This window comes from Ranitomeya imitator, chromosome 1, assembly GCF_032444005.1.
Source record: "Ranitomeya imitator isolate aRanImi1 chromosome 1, aRanImi1.pri, whole genome shotgun sequence".
NCBI classification, from domain to species: Eukaryota; Metazoa; Chordata; class Amphibia; order Anura; family Dendrobatidae; genus Ranitomeya; species Ranitomeya imitator.
Genome location: NC_091282.1, coordinates 416,900,195 through 416,916,700, shown reverse-complemented (window position 1 = coordinate 416,916,700; position 16,506 = coordinate 416,900,195).

Here is a 16,506-nt window from a genome sequence, read left to right as displayed (position 1 = left end):
CATAGATTTTTTTATTTATTGCTTTTGTCAGATTCAAGTTATTTCTGTGATAATTGTGGGTTTTTCTGTCATTAAATGAGTGGTAGCAACAATTTTGACCACGTGTGTAGATGAAAGGGATATGAATGACTTCAATCAGGGAACACGTCACCTGTATGTAAATGTTGTTGTGATTCCGACTGCATCTATTTGGTACTGTGGTTCCTGTATGATCCAAAGTCTGATGATGTCTGGTATTAATAACTCCTATCATCTCCACTGTTAAGGGTGAAACTGAGAATTGTACTTTCATGTGATAAAAATGTAATTGGGCTGACTAGACAGTGCAATTGATTGCTATAATAAGCTTTGTTTTTGTAGTCAAGTACGGATAGTGGTTTTGGTGCTGTATTCATGTATTGATGATAATTCTTGTATGATTGTTTCACCAGAACCATTGTCAGTACAAGAATACTGCACAAGAACCACCATCTGTAAATAAATACGGCACCAGAACCATCATCAGTACATTTAAATATGACCAGGACCTTCATCAGTACCTGAATTCTGCACTATAATCATCATTAGTTTTGTTGCTGTATTTGTCCCATGATGGACATACTGTAAACACCATCAGATGTATCCTTTTAACTTTAATGGTTCCCATTAGATCAGTGTTCCCCAACATATCATGTTTTCAGGATTTATAGGTAATAGAATTATTGCCTGTTCAGGTGATGCAATTATCACTTGTGCAATACTAAAGAAATCCTGAAAACATGACCTGCTGGTGACTCTTGAGGACCGCATTAGAGTTTCACTCAAATGCTGGACACCTTAAAGGGAAGGTGCCGCAATTTTGTTTTTGTATTAAAAATAATTGTTTATATAAACAATTATTTTTAATACAAAATTATTTTTTTTAACTTTAATATATTTTTTATTATTAATTATTTTTGCAGCCACTGGGCGCCGCCATTTTGCTTTGCAGCAGTGTAAGCAGAGTCCCAGCATGACACTTACACTGTGCAAAATACGGCAGCCCTGGACATAGGAGGCTGCAGTCGGGAGCCGACCCCATAGCTATCATTGTGCTGTGATGTGGCCACGCCCCCTGGGCTGTCTCCACATCACAGCAGAGGCAGGAGATCGGCGCCATCTTGCTTCAGTCTACAGTGGAGTGTACCTGTGAGCTCCACTGTGACTGAGAGCTGTGCTATTGGAGGGGCAGCTCCATCTGTCTCCCCTTCACACTGTCAGCGGCCGTTCCCTGTCCTCTGCTGCCTGGTGTGTGGCTGTAATCCCTAGAGAGGGTGAAGGAGTGCTGCCGTCTGATGTCCTCTATCAGGAGCTGCAGAGAGGTAACAGAGGGGGATGGGGGAGGCTCTGTGCTGCTCCGACCCTGCCTCTCACTGCAGCTCCTCACAGGACATCAGACCGTGCATCTCTCACTATACTGTGCTGAGCCATGCATCTAATCCTCTCCTGTGTGATACTGTCTGCTGAGCCATGCACCTTATCCTATACTGTGTGATATTATGCTGAGCCGTGTATCTAATCCTCTCCTGTGTGATACTGTCTGCTGAGCCGTGTATCTAATCCTGTCCTGTGTGATATTATGCTGAGCCGTGTATCTAATCCTCTCCTGTGTGATACTGTCTGCTGAGCCGTGTATCTAATCCTCTCCTGTGTGATACTGTCTGCTGAGCCATGTATCTAATCCTATACTGTGTGATATTATGCTGAGCCGTGTATCTAATCCTCTCTTGTGTGATACTGTCTGGTGAACCGTGTATCTAAACCTCTCCTATGCACTCCTCTGCCCCCCTGCATATCTTTCCCCATTGCACACACAACTCAATGCGTGCGATAACAGGAGCTGTGGGCGTCATGCTGTATTATGGCATTACGTGAGATCTATATGACGGTATTATGTGATCTGTATGGTGGTATTATGCTTGATCAGTATTGTGAGAATTATATGGTGGTATTGTGTGTGATCTATATGGAGGTATTGTGAAAACACTGGCAGTATTATGTGTGATCTATATGGCGGTATGTGAGAACACTGGTGGTATTGTGTGATCTATATGGCGGTATTATGTGAGAACACTATGGCAGTATTATGTGTGATCTATATGGCGGTATTATGTGAGAACACTGGCAGTATTATGTGTGATCTATATGGCGGTATGTGAGAACACTGGTGGTATTGTGTGATCTATATGGCGGTATTATGTGAGAACACTATGGCAGTATTATGTGTGATCTATATGGCGGTATTATGTGAGAACACTGGCAGTATTATGTGTGATCTATATGGCGGTATGTGAGAACACTGGTGGTATTATGTGTGATCTATATGGCGGTATGTGAGAACACTGGTGGTATTATGTGTGATCTATATGGCGGTATTATGTGAGAACACTATGGCAGTATTTTCTTCAGAAAGCGGACCCATTCTATGGTGGTTCTGGCTGAGCACCTGCACGCGAGTCTGGGGTAATAGAGGGGGCAGCATGACCACCAGTTAGGTGCAGTCAGGGGAAGGCTGGTGAGGCAGCTAAAGAGAGGGGTCTCATTTTTATCGTTACTATATGGCTACATTTCCTTCCCAGCGTCACCCCGACTGCGCCTGTCACCTCGCTTTCACATATTGCCAGGACAGGATGGAGAAGACAGGATCTGAGGAGGGGAATGGGGTCTGCATGCAAAGTGTGGATCAGACCAGGCCATCAATCCACAGAAATGTTTCCTGGATTTCTGTGAAGCAGACGGTCCATCCATGTGTATAAAAGACAGCGCTCTATGTACAATCCCTGGCTGCTCCGCACACCGAACAGGGGGCCCCCATAGACCAGCACACTGCTCTCCTGAAATACTCTGTGCTGCTGTCACCCTGCTCCCTCCACCACATATCTCCCAGAATCCTTGCTGCCTGCCATCCTCGGTGACCGTCTACTTGTCAGTATAAGGCTGCTTTCCCACTAGCGTTGGTACGGGCCCGTCGCAGTGTGTCGGGCCGACGTACCGACATATGCTGTGAAAGAAATGTCCGACGTGGGCAGCGGAAGCAGTCTTACGACGCTTCCGCTGCCCCATTGTAAGGTCTGGGGAGGATGGGGCGGAGTTTCTGCCGTGCATGCGCGGTCGAAAATGGCGGACTCGACGCACAAACAAACGTTACATGTTACTTTTTTTGTGGCGGCGGTCCACCAAAACATGACGCAACTGTCGCAATACGTCGCAATGCGTCGGTAATGTTAGTCTATGGGGAAAAAACGCATCCTGCAGACAACTTTGCAGGATGTGTTTTTTCTCCTGAACGACACATTGCAACGTACAGCCAACAACGCTAGTGTGAAAGTAGCCTAAGGCTGCCATCCACGGTCAGTATTTTACCTCAGTATTTGTAGCTAAAACCAGGAGTGGGTGATAAATGTAGAAGTGGTGCATATGTTTCTATTATACTTTTCCTCTATTTGTTCCACTCCTGGTTTTGGCTTACAAATACTGAGGTAAAATACTGACCAAATACTGATAGTGTGACGGCAGCCATACTCTGCATTCACCAACAAAATGGCTGCTCACTGGGTTCCTGAATATCATCCTCTCTAATCCCTTAGCAAACACCCAGAAGGGGAGGAGAGGAGACATCACACAGGTCAGCAGACTCCGCCCATAATTACTGCAGTGCAGTAATGTGAGCTAGTTGTACACTAGGTTTTTCTGAAATTTCAGCAGCTGCTCCCCCTAGTGTTTAAAAGTGGAAATTCCAAAACTTTTCAAATTATTTTTCATATTTTACTAAATTATAAACAAATGATAATATTTTTTAAGAAAATGTAATCATTAATTCTTTACATTTTTACAATTTCTGAAAAAAAATTTTTTTTGATGGCACCTTCCCTTTAACCCCTTCATTACCGGGGGATTTTTCGTTTTTCCGTGTTCGTTTTTCGCTCCCCTCCTTCCCAGAGCCATAACTTTTTTATTTTTCCGTCAATTTGGCTATGTGAGGGCTTATTTTTTGCGGGACGAGTTGTACTTTTGAACGACATCATTGGTTTTAGCATGTCGTGTACTAGAAAACGGGAAAAAAATTCCAAGGGCGGTGAAATTGCAAAAAAAGTGCAATCCCACATTGGTTTTTTGTTTGGCTTTTTTGCTAGGTTCACTAAATGCTAAAAATGACCTGCCATTATGATTCTCCAGGTCATTACGAGTTCATAGACACCAAACATGACTAGGTTATTTATTATCTAAGTGGTGAAAAAAAATTCCAAACTTTGCTAAAAAAAAAAAAAAAAAATTGCGCCATTTTCTGATACTCGTAGCGTCTCCATTTTTCATCATCTGGGGTCGGTTGAGGGCTTATTTTTTGTGTGCCGAGATGACGTTTTTAATGATAGCATTTCGGTGCAGATACGTTCTTTTGATCGCCCGTTATTGCATTTTAATGCAATGTCGCGGCGACCAAAAAAACGTAATTCTGGCATTTCGAGTTTTTTTCCCGCTACACTGTTTAGCGATCAGGTTAATACTTTTTTTTATTTGATAGATCGGGCGATTCTGAGCGCGGTGATACCAAATATGCGTAGATTTGATATTTTTTTTATTGATTTATTTTGATTGGGGCGAAAGGGGGGTGATTTAAACTTTTATGTTTTTTTTATTTTTTTCACATTTTTTTAAACTTTTTTTTTAACTTTTGCCATGCTTCAATAGCCTCCATGAGAGGCTAGAAGCAGGCACAACCCGATCGGCTCTGCTACATAGCAGCGATCTGCTGATCGCTGCTATGTAGCAGAATTGCACGTGTGCTGTGAGCGCCGACCACAGGGTGGCGCTCACAGCGACGGGCAATCAGTAACCATAGAGGTCTCAAGGACCTCTATGGTTACCATTCACAAGCATCGCCGACCCCCGATCATGTGACGGGGGTCGGCGATGACGTCATTTCCGGCCGCCCGGCCGGAAGCGGTAGTTAAATGCCGCTGTCTGCGTTTGACAGCGGCATTTAACTAGTTAATAGGTGCGGGCAGATCGCGATTCTGCCCGCGCCTATTACGGGCACATGTGAGCTGTTCAAAACAGCTGACATGTCCCGGCTTTGGTGCGGGCTCACCGCGGAGCCCTGCATCAAAGCAGGGGAGCCGGCATCGGACGGTATAGTACGTCCGATGCCGGTAAGGGGTTAAATCAAAAGGCCCCTAGTTTAGCAATATTAGTTTCCTTGTGTTAGCCAATTAATTTATATGATGTCAGAGATTAATATCTCTATTTGTCTGTGGTATTGTGTAAATAGTCTGCAAACAATGAGTAATTCCTGTATCTAAATATGAAATTGCACACCATGTTAAGCCACACCCCTAAAGTAGATCAATTTTACTTTTGCTGCTATTTTTTGTGAAAAGAGAACAATTCTAGTGAAACTGGTTGCTAGAGCTTATTACTTGACCCATCTAGTAAAAAACGCAATGTGTGAACATAACCTTATAGTTCCAGCAACGTGGATGGTATTTATAGAAATCTCATGCCCACTGTGCTTTTTTCATTCAGTGTAAACTAGCTTGCGGTGCGTGTTTCAAATCCGTAACATGTCAATTTTTCTTGCAAGTATGCTCAGTTTTATTTCCAGATGTCCAGAGAATTGAATTAGATGCACTGATAAAAAGGCATATGGAGTATAAACATAGTAAAATGCATGTCATACGCATATGGCTGCATTAATAAAGCGAAATGCCAGGAAGTAATAAACTAAGGCAAGGCTGCTTAATTTAGAACATCTAACACCTGCATTTTTTATTTTATTTTTTATTTCTATTCATTTATATTTATTTATTCTCCATTACATTATCGAATTATCAATATTTTTGTTTCTTTCCTATTGTCCTCTTCACTTTCTTTTCTTTTTTCCTGATTATCTCTTTTTCTATCTCCTCTGCAATCTCCTAAAAGTGTACTCCTCATTTTCTCAATTTTTTTCTCCTCCTCTGACTCTTCCTCCACCACTAACTCTTTTTCAAATTTTCCTGTGGGCATTTTCTTCAGTTTCAGTTACATTTGTTGCATTCCATCCTTTTTAACGCCTTTCTGACCTCGGACCCCCCGCTTTGATGCAGGCTTCGGCTGTGAGCCGCACCAAAACCGGGACATGTCAGCTGTTTTGAATAGTGGAGGGTGGAATCACAATCCGCCTGCTGCTATTAACTAGTTAAATGCTGCTGTCAAACGCTGACAGTGGCATTTAACTAAATGAGCGCATCGCTGACCCCGTCACGTGATCGGGGGTCGGCAATGCGTTGGCATGACAACCAGAGGTCTCCTTGAGACCTCTATGGTTGTTAATGCCAGATTGCTATGAGCACCACCTTGTGGTCGGCGCTCATAGCAATGCAGTAAACCTACTACATAGGAGCGATCTATGCATGGCTCCTAAGTAGCAGAGCCGATTGAGTTGTGCCAGCTTCTATTCTCCCATGGAGGCTATTGAAGCATGGCAAAAAAAAAAAAGTTTTAAAAAATATGAAAAAAATAAAAAAAAATAAAAGTTTTAATAATCCCCTTTTGCCCCATTCAAAATAAAACAATAAAAAATCAAAACAAACCTACACATATTTGGTATCGCCATGTTCAGAATCGCCCAATCTATTAATAAAAGAAAAGATTAACCTGATCGCTAAACGGCGCAGCAAGAAAAAAATTCAAAATGCCAGAAAATTTTTTTTTTGGTTGCCACGGCAATAACGTGCGATTAAAAGAACGTATCTGAACCAAAATGATATAATTAAAAACGTTAGCTCGCCGCACAGAAAATAAGCCCTCACCCCACCTCAGATCACAAAAAATGGAGACGCAATTGTTTTTTACCACTTAGATAGAAAATAGCCTAGACATGTTTGGTGTCTATGACCACGTAATGATCTGGAGAATCATAATGGCAGGTCAGTTTTAGCATTTAGTGAACCTAGCAAAAAAGCCAAACAAAAAACAAGTGTGGGATTGCACTTTTTTTTTGCAATTTCACCACACTTGGAATTTTTCTCCCATTTTCTAATACACGCCATGTTAAAACCAATGATGTCGTTCAAAAGTACAACTAGTCCCGCAAAAAAAAATAAGCCCTCACATGGCCATATTGACCAAAAAATAAAAAAGTTATGGCTCTGGGAAGGAGGGGAGAGAAAAACCAAAAAGTAAAAAATGAAAATACCCCGGGTCATGAAGGGGTTAAACTACCTGACATTGAACACCTGCTATGAAATTTGTTTCACTTGAAAAAGACAATAAGTCCAGTGTTGACATGTGTTGTGAATATAAAAAATCATTCAATGCATCTTGGTCCTTAACCCCTTTACCCCCAAGGGTGGTTTGCACGTTATGGACCGGGCCAATTTTTACAATTCTGACCACTGTCCCTTTATGAGGTTATAACTCTGGAACGCTTCAACGGATCCCGGTGATTCTGACACTGTTTTCTCGTGACATATTTTACTTCATGATAGTGGTAAAATTTCTTTGATATTACCTGCGTTTATTTGTGAAAAAACGGAAATTTGGCGAAAATTTTGAAAATTTTGCAAATTTCCAACTTTGAATTTTTATGCAATTAAATCACAGAGATATGTCACACAAAATACTTAATAAGTAACATTTCCCACATGTCTACTTTACATCAGCACAATTTTGGAACCAACATTTTTTTTGTTAGGGAGTTATAAGGGTTAAAAGTTGACCAGCAATTTCTCATTTTTACAACACCATTTTATTTTAGGGACCACATCTCATTTGAAGTCATTTTGAGGGGTCTATATGATAGAAAATACCCAAGTGTGACACCATTCTAAAAACTGCACCCCTCAAGGTTCTCAAAACCACATTCAAAAAGTTTATTAACCCTTCAGGTGTTTCACAGGAATTTTTGGAATGTTTAAATAAAAATTAACATTTAACTTTTTTCACAAAAAATTTACTTCAGCTCCAATTTGTTTTATTTTACCAAGGGTTACAGGAGAAAATAGACCCCAAACGTTGTTGTACAATTTGTCCTGAGTACGCAGATACCCCATAAGTGGAGGTAAACCACTGTTTGGGCGCATGACAGAGCTCGGAAGCGAAGGAGCGCCATTTGACTTTTCAATGCAAAATTGACTGGAATTGAGATGGGACGCCATGTTGCGTTTGGAGAGCCACTGATGTGCCTAAACATTGAAACCCCCCACAAGTGACACCATTTTGGAAAGTAGACCCACTAAGGAACTTATCTAGAGGTGTGGTGAGCACTTTTACCCACCAAGTGCTTCACAGAAGTTTATAATGCAGAACCGTAAAAATAAGAAATCATTTTTTTTCACAAAAATTATCTTTTCGCCCCCAATTTTTTATTTTCCCAATGGTAAGAGAAGAAATTGGAATCAAAAAGTTGTTGCACAATTTGTCCTAAGTACTCTGATACCCCATATGTGGGGGTGAACCACTGTTTGGGCGCATGGGAGAGCTCGGAAGGGAAGGAGCGCCGTTTGACCTTTCAATGCAAAATTGACAGGAATTGAGATGGGACGCCATGTTGCGTTTGGAGAGCCACTGATGTGCCTAAACATTGAAATCCCCCACAAGTGACACCATTTTGGAAAGTAGACCCCCTAAGGAACTGATCTAGAGGTGTGGTAAGCACTTTGACCCACCAAGTGCTTCACAGAAGTTTATAATGCAGAACCGTAAAAATAAAAATTAATATTTTTTCACAAAAATTATCTTTTCCCCCCAATTTTTTATTTTCCCAATGGTAAGAGAAGAAATTGGAAGCAAAAAGTTGTTGTACAATTTGTCCTGAGTACGCTGATACCCCATATGTGGGGGTAAACCACTGTTTGGGTGCATGGGAGAGCTTGGAAGGGAAGGAGCGCCGTTTGACTTTTCAATGCAAAATTGACAGGAATTGAGATGGGACGCCATGTTGCGTTTGGAGAGCCACTGATGTGCCTAAACATTGAAATCCCCCACAAGTGACACCATTTTGGAAAGTAGACCCCCTAAGGAACTTATCTAGATGTGTGGTGAGCACTTTGACCCACCAAGAGCTTTACAGAAGTTTATAATGCAGAGCCGTAAAAATAAAACAACATTTTTTTCCCACAAAAATTATTTTTAGCCCCCAGTTTTGTATTTTCCCGAGGGTAACAGGAGAAATTGGACCCCAAAAGTTGTTGTGCAATTTGTCCTGAGTGCGCTGATACCCTATATGTGGGGGGGAACCACCGTTTGGGCACATGGGAGGGCTCGGAAGGGAAGGAGCGCCATTTGGAATACAGACTTAGATGGAATGGTCTGCAGGCGTCACATTGCGTTTGCAGAGCCCCTAATGTACCTAAACAGTAGAAACCCCCCACAAGTGACCCCATATTGGAAACTAGACCCCCCAAGTAACTTATCTAGATGTGGTTTGAGAACTTTGAGCCCCCAAGTGTTTCACTACAGTTTATAACGCAGAGCCGTGAAAATAAAAAATCTTTTTTTCCCACAAAAATTATTTTTTAGCCCCCAGTTTTGTATTTTCTCGAGGGTAAAAGGAGAAATTGGACCCCAAAAGTTTTTGTCCAATTTGTCCTGAGTACGCTGATACCCTATATGTTGGGGTAAACTCCTGTTTGGGCACACGGGAGAGCTCGGAAGGGAAGGAATTGGCTGGAATTGAGATCGGACGCCATGTCGCGTTTGGAGAGCCACTGATGTGCCTAAACAGTGGAAACCCCCCAATTATAACTGAAACCCTAATCAAAACACACCCCTATCCCTAATTCCAACGGTAACCCTAACCACACCTCTAACCCAGACACACCCCTAACCCTAATCCCAACCCTATTCCCAACCGTAAATGTAATCCAAACCCTAACCCTAACTTTAGCCCCAACCCTAACTGTAGCCTTAACCCTAACTGTAGCCTTAACCCTAGCCCTAACCCTAACCATAACCCTAGCCCCAACCCTAACCCTAGCCCTAACCCTAGCCCTAGCCCTAGCCGTAACCCTAGCCCTAACCCTAGCCCTGGCCCTAACCCTAGCCCTAACCCTAACCCTAGCCCTAACCCTAACCCTAGCCCTAACCCTAGCCCTAACCCTAGCCCTAGCCCTTACCCTAACCCTAGCCCTAACCCTAGCCCTAACCCTAATGGGAAAATGGAAATAAATACATTTTTTTAATTTTTTAATTTTTCCCTAACTAAGGGGGTGATGAAGGGGGTTTGATTTACTTTTATAGTGGGTTTTTTAGCGGATTTTTATGATTGGCAGCCGTCACACACTGAAAGACGCTTTTTATTGCAAAAAATATTTTTTGCGTTACCACATTTTAAGAGCTATAATTTTTCCATATTTGAGTCCACAGAGTCATGTGAGGTCTTGTTTTTTGCGGGACGAGTTGACGTTTTTATTGGTAACATTTTCGGGCGTGTGACATTTTTTGATCGCTTTTTATTCCAATTTTTGAGAGGCAGAATGACCAAAAACCAGCTATTCATGAATTTCTTTTGGGGGAGGCATTTATACCGTTCCGCGTTTGGTAAAATTGATTGCCTATGCAGCATCAATAGTAAAAAGATCTAATGTGAAAATAATAAAAAAAATTAAAAATCTTTATATCCTCACCTTCCGACGCCTTTCTCGCTCCTTGCGACGCTCTGGTGATCCGTCCATGCATTGCGGACTTACGAGATGATGACGTAGCAGTCTCGTGAGACCGCTATGTCATCATCTCGCGAGACCACAATGCACTCTTGGGACCAGAGCATCGGGAGGAGCATCGGTAAATGCCTGGGCTGGATCTGGGGGAGGGCGACGGAAGGTGAGTATATAACTATTTTTTATTTTAATTCTTTTTTAACAGCGATATGGTGCCCACATTGCTATATACAACTTGGGCTGTGTTATATACTACATGGGCTGTTAGATACTGCGTGGGCTGTGTTATATACTACATCTCTGTGCTATATACTCTGTGGGCTGTGCTATATACTACGTGGCTGTGGTATATATTACGTGGCTTTGCAATATACTACATCGCTGTGCTCTATACTATGTGGCCTGTTATATACTGCATGGGCAGTGTTATATACTACGTCTCTGTGCTATATACTACGTGGCTGTGCAATATATTACGTGACTGGGCAATATACTACGTGTCTGTGCTATATACTACGTGTCTGTGCTATATACTACGAGTCTGTGCTATATACTACGTGTCTGGGCAATATACTATGTGGCTAAGCAATATACTATGTGTCTGGGCAGTATACTTTGCATCTGTGGCAATTTACTACGTGGCTGTGCTATATACTATGTGGGCTGTGTTATACGCTACTTGGCTGTGCTATATTTCTCTGCTATATCTGTGCATCATGAATCATGGTATGTGTTAAAGAGGGGGGCCCACTGAGACTCTTTTGCCCGGGGCCCTCAAAAACCTGGAGCCGGCCCTGGCTTCACTGATTGATCACGCCCGGCCTCGAACAATCAGCGACAGGCGCAGTCCGCCCGCGAATTGGCACGGAATTTGAACCACGCTTCGCTAATTGGTCGTGGCCGGCCAAATCCTGTGTATATTATTCTGAAAACTTCATAAATAAACTACATACATATTCTAAAATACCCGATGCGTTGGAATCAGGCCACCATCTAGTTACATATAAAATTTGATGGAAAACCCCTTTTATATGGTGGCTTATTTTTATAATTTCATGGTGAAAAAGTCCTTTACAATTAAATCATTATTAGTAATTGCTAATTACTGCTTTCTGTTTGAAAAGGGCCCATAACCTTGTCAGTATAGTGAATGAAGGTATTATGTGGGGTCAGGCTCGGACTGGCCCACAGGGTAACAGGGGAATCCCCGGTGGGCCCCTGTGTAGATCTGGGCCCCCAACCCCACTGTATGGGCAGTACTTGGCATAATTCACTTGATTCGCTCTGTACAGAAAAAAGCAGCATCTCATCATTCATTAACCACACACCCATCTTATTATTATATAGAGATATAGGTAAATTTGTGAATGAAGGTAGTATAATATGTGCATGCAGGTGAAAAGGTTCCCCCCCCCCAAAGTCAATGTTACTGGTGGGTCCTTGTCACCCCAGTCAGACACTGCGTGGGGTCCAAGCATGTCTGGACCCTCCAGCTGAATGTAAAACTATATCCAGAAGACCCTTTCTGGACATCTTTTTCTGTAATACTATCTTCAATGATGTCATAAAGAATCTTAAAGCTGCCAAATGACTGTTTTGCTTAGAGTGAAATTAGGAGGAATAAAGCAGCTTCTCTTGTCTTGTGATCATTGTTCCATAAAAATCCAGGAAACTGCACTCTGCAAACATACATTCTGAATGTTTTTTATTTTCTCATTGAAAGTGTTGCCAAGCCAAATGACGCATACAAATCACCTTAAAGAAATCCAAATTTACTTCTGTGTATGCTGTCATAAGAAGCAAATATTGTTTTTTGTAGGTTTTGCAAGATTTTTGTTTGCTACATCTGTGTATATCTGTAAGCAGGTGCGGAATGCAGTAACGCAGTGATTGCAGGGCAAGGCTGTCTAACAATATTATTTAATTTTTTATCAAAAGGGATGGCAATGGTCTCCTTGCAGGGAGTTAACAAACACTGAGGAATGAATAATAAACAAGGTGGTTAAAGGGTTAACTTGACAGTCTTATATTTAAATGACACTTATCATAGTCTTCTCTGGTCCTTATCCACATACAGTCTGATGGGAGTTGGAGTATCGGCAACAGCCGACATGGTGTCTTCGGATGAATTTTAATAGGTCCAGCTTCAGGCAGGAACGGGCAGTCACCAGGTCTGCCTGCTGAGCCCCTAGTCCATAAATCCGTGCTGCCAAAGTGGGGAGCACTGCAGTAGTCTCTGAAACACAGGTGTGCTGATGCGCATCTGTCAGCAATGGGGAACGCACCTGAGGGTCCTGCACGTGGCACCGGCTCCTCCGCTCAAACACTGTACTCTGTTTAGTCTGGAGGGTGGCGCTCTGCACACTCACTGACTTAATGGCGCGTACGCAGAAGCTCTGCCACGGCTCAACTCTGCGCTGTGTCCTATGCTGCGGAGATCACAACACACTTGCCTCTCCTCTCGCTGCCGGCGGGAAACTGAGACCTCTTTTCTGCGCTTCCTGTTCACTACCCGGCTTAGCCACACACCCTCTCCCCACGTCATGGGACCTGTTCGGTCCCCGATTCTTTAAACCCGGCAACACTGGACAAAGCCTCGACAGTTACGGACCCAGCATGATGCAGGTACCCACAGCCCAGCCTTCTTCCTTTCATATCTAAGTGATGGAAAATTCTAGTAAGTTTGAACTCTCCATTTTCATTTCTATAAGTGGTTTGAATATATCGGTGGATAAACATAGTTGATATTTCAATTCATTACTATGCCCCCTTCACCTCCTTGATTGACGGCTCCTCCCTTCACTGGCCAAACGCCTAATGTAGTAGAAGGCAGAACAAGTAATCAAGGAGAGAAAAGTGGTGCCAGGAGGACAATCAGGCCAATATTTTCTAATAGGCACCGGATGTCAAGTGCCTAGTCAACAGTTTGCAGAGGTGGATCAAAATTTGAATAAGATTAGTTTGTATATATAAAGTCACTGGTAAAGTAGCGGAGGGGAGATATGCTACACTACGCTTAATGGCGTCAATGATATAAAACCCACAGTTTTTCCTCCAGCACACTAACACTAAGTGTGGTGAGGGGTTAACTAATTTGTATAATGGGCTGGCTTTTTTGTGGATATCTATAGAGCGGGTGGGAGGATGTCCACCTTATTTCCACCCCAGGGTGTGATCTAGAGCTTAAATAGCTGGACTCCAGAGGCAGTTTTGGTTCAGCAGGGCTGGAGAAAGGATCTCCAGTGGTTTGTGTCCTGAGGAGGAAAGACTAAACCTGTGTCACTACCTGCAATTTTATGGACTGTATTGCAGTATTTTGTTTACTTTGTTTTCCTGTTTTGCTCCAGATGGTTGTATTTATTTTTCCCTTCATGTTGATTTATACCACCTGTCTAATAAACCAACAAAAGATTTAATGATACAGTGTTCTTGTTTTCTACCTCTATGTACTTCTGAGTGAGCTGAACCACCACAGTATACAGTTGCTTCTCATAAAATTAGAATATCATCAAAAAGTTAATTTATTTCAGTTCTTCAATACAAAAAGTGAAACTTCTATATTATATAGAGTCATTACAAACAGAGTGATCTATTTCAAGTGTTTATTTCTGTTAATGTTGATAATTATGGCTTACAGTCAATGAAAACCCAAAAGTCATTATCTTAGTAAATTAGAATAATTAACAAAAAAAAACCTGCAAAGGCTTCCTGAGTGTTTAAAAAGGTCCCTTATTCTGTTTCAGTAGGCTCCACAAACATGGGGAAGACTGCTGACTTGACAGATGTCCAGAAGGCAGTCATTGATAAACTCCACAAGGAAGGTAAGCCACAAAAGGTCATTGCTAAAGAAGCTGGCTGTTCACAGAGTGCTGTATCTAAGCATATTAATGGAAAGTTGAGTGGAAGGAAAAAGTGTGGGAGAAAAATGTGCACAAGCAACTGGGATAACCGCAGCCTTGAAAGGATTGTTAAGAAAAGGCCTTTCAAAACAAGGAGTTGACTGCTGCTGGAGTCATTGGTTGAAGAGCCACAACACACAGACGTATCCAGGACATGGGCTACAAGTGTTGCATTTCTTGTGTCAAGCTATTCATGACCAATAAACAACGCCAGAAGTATATTAGCAGGTCCAAGGAGAAAAAGAACTGGACTGTTGCTCAGTGGTCCAATGTGTTGTTTTCAGATGTAAGTACATTTTGCATTTCATTTGGAAATCAAGGTCCCAGAGTCTTGAGGAGGAGTGGAGAGGTACACAATCCAAGCTGCTTGAGGCTAGTGTGAAGTTTCGACAATCAGTGCTGGTTTGGGGAGCCATGTCATCTGCTGGTGTAGGTCCACTGTGTTTTAATAAGACTAAAGTCAGCACAGCAATCTGCCAGGAAATTTTAGAGCACTTCCTGCTTCTCAAGCTTTTTGGACATGGAAATTTCATTTTCCAGCAGGAGTTGCCACCTGTCCACACTGCCAAAAGTACCACTGCCTGGTTTAAAAAGAAACAGTATCACTGTCCTTGATTGGCCAGCAAACTTGTCTGACCTTAACCCCATAGAGGATCTATGGGGTATTGTCAAGAGGAAGATGAGAGACACCAGACCCAACAATGCAGACAAGCTGAAGGCTGCTATCAAAGCAACCTGGGCTTCAATAACACCTCTGATCACAGATCACAGCTGATCACCTCCATGCCACACCACATTGATGCAGTAATTGATGCAAGAGGAGCCTCGACCAAGTACTGAGTGCATTGACTGAACATACATTTCAGTAGGCCAACATTTCAGATTTTAAAATAATTTTTCAAGCTGGTGTTATAAAGTATTCTACTTTACTGAGATAATGCCTTTAGGGTTTTCATTGGCTGTAAGCCATAATCATCAACATTAACCGAAATAAACACTTGGAAAAGATCACTCTGTAATGACTCCGTATAATACATGAGTTTCACTATTTGTATTGAAGAACTGAAATAAATTAACTTTTTGATGATATTCTAATTTTGTGAGAAGCACCTATATATAATATATTTATATTCTTAATCACATTTATTACCAGGTATTCGTACATTGTTACTATTTAAAAAAACAATTCCATTATTAACAAAAAAATAATAAAATACATTAAAATTAGAAAAGTGCTAGAATGAGTGGGACGAAACAACAAGGTATGCAGGCAATTGAATTAATAACTAAAGGCTATATAGAAATTCACTGAAGTTATCATTTCAGAGATTGGGAAGGATAACTGGACAACCTTGCTGCTTCATCTCATATGCTATCAGGGAGTCCTATCCATTAACCATGCTGACACTTCATTGCAGGCAATATATCTGTTAGTTTGTTTGACACATATAATAAGGTGCAAAGTTTTAAAGTGCTTTTACTATCAGAAAATGTCTGCAATCAAATTTTTGGACCTCTTGATTACAACTTCACCTAATGGCCATCTCTCCACAACAGTCTATCGCAAACCAATGGCGACAAACTCCTTGCTTCATGCAACATCTGCACATCTACAAACTACCATTCAGGGCATCCCCATAGGACAGCTCCTAAGGATTAAAAGAATATGCTCAGAGGAGCAGCAATTCCAACAAGCCCAAGATTTAATGAAGCGTTTAAAGGGAACCTGTCACCCCGTTTTTTCAGATTGAGCTATAAGTACTGTTAAATAGGGCCTGCGCTGTGCGTTACTATAGTGTATGTAGTGTACCCTGATTCCCCATGTATGCTGAGAAATACATTACCAAAGTCGCCGTTTTCGCCTGTCAATCAGGCTGGTCTGGTCAGGTGGGCGTGTTCACAGCGCTCTTTTCTTCTCCAGCTTTCCGTTGGTGGCGTAGTGGTGTGCG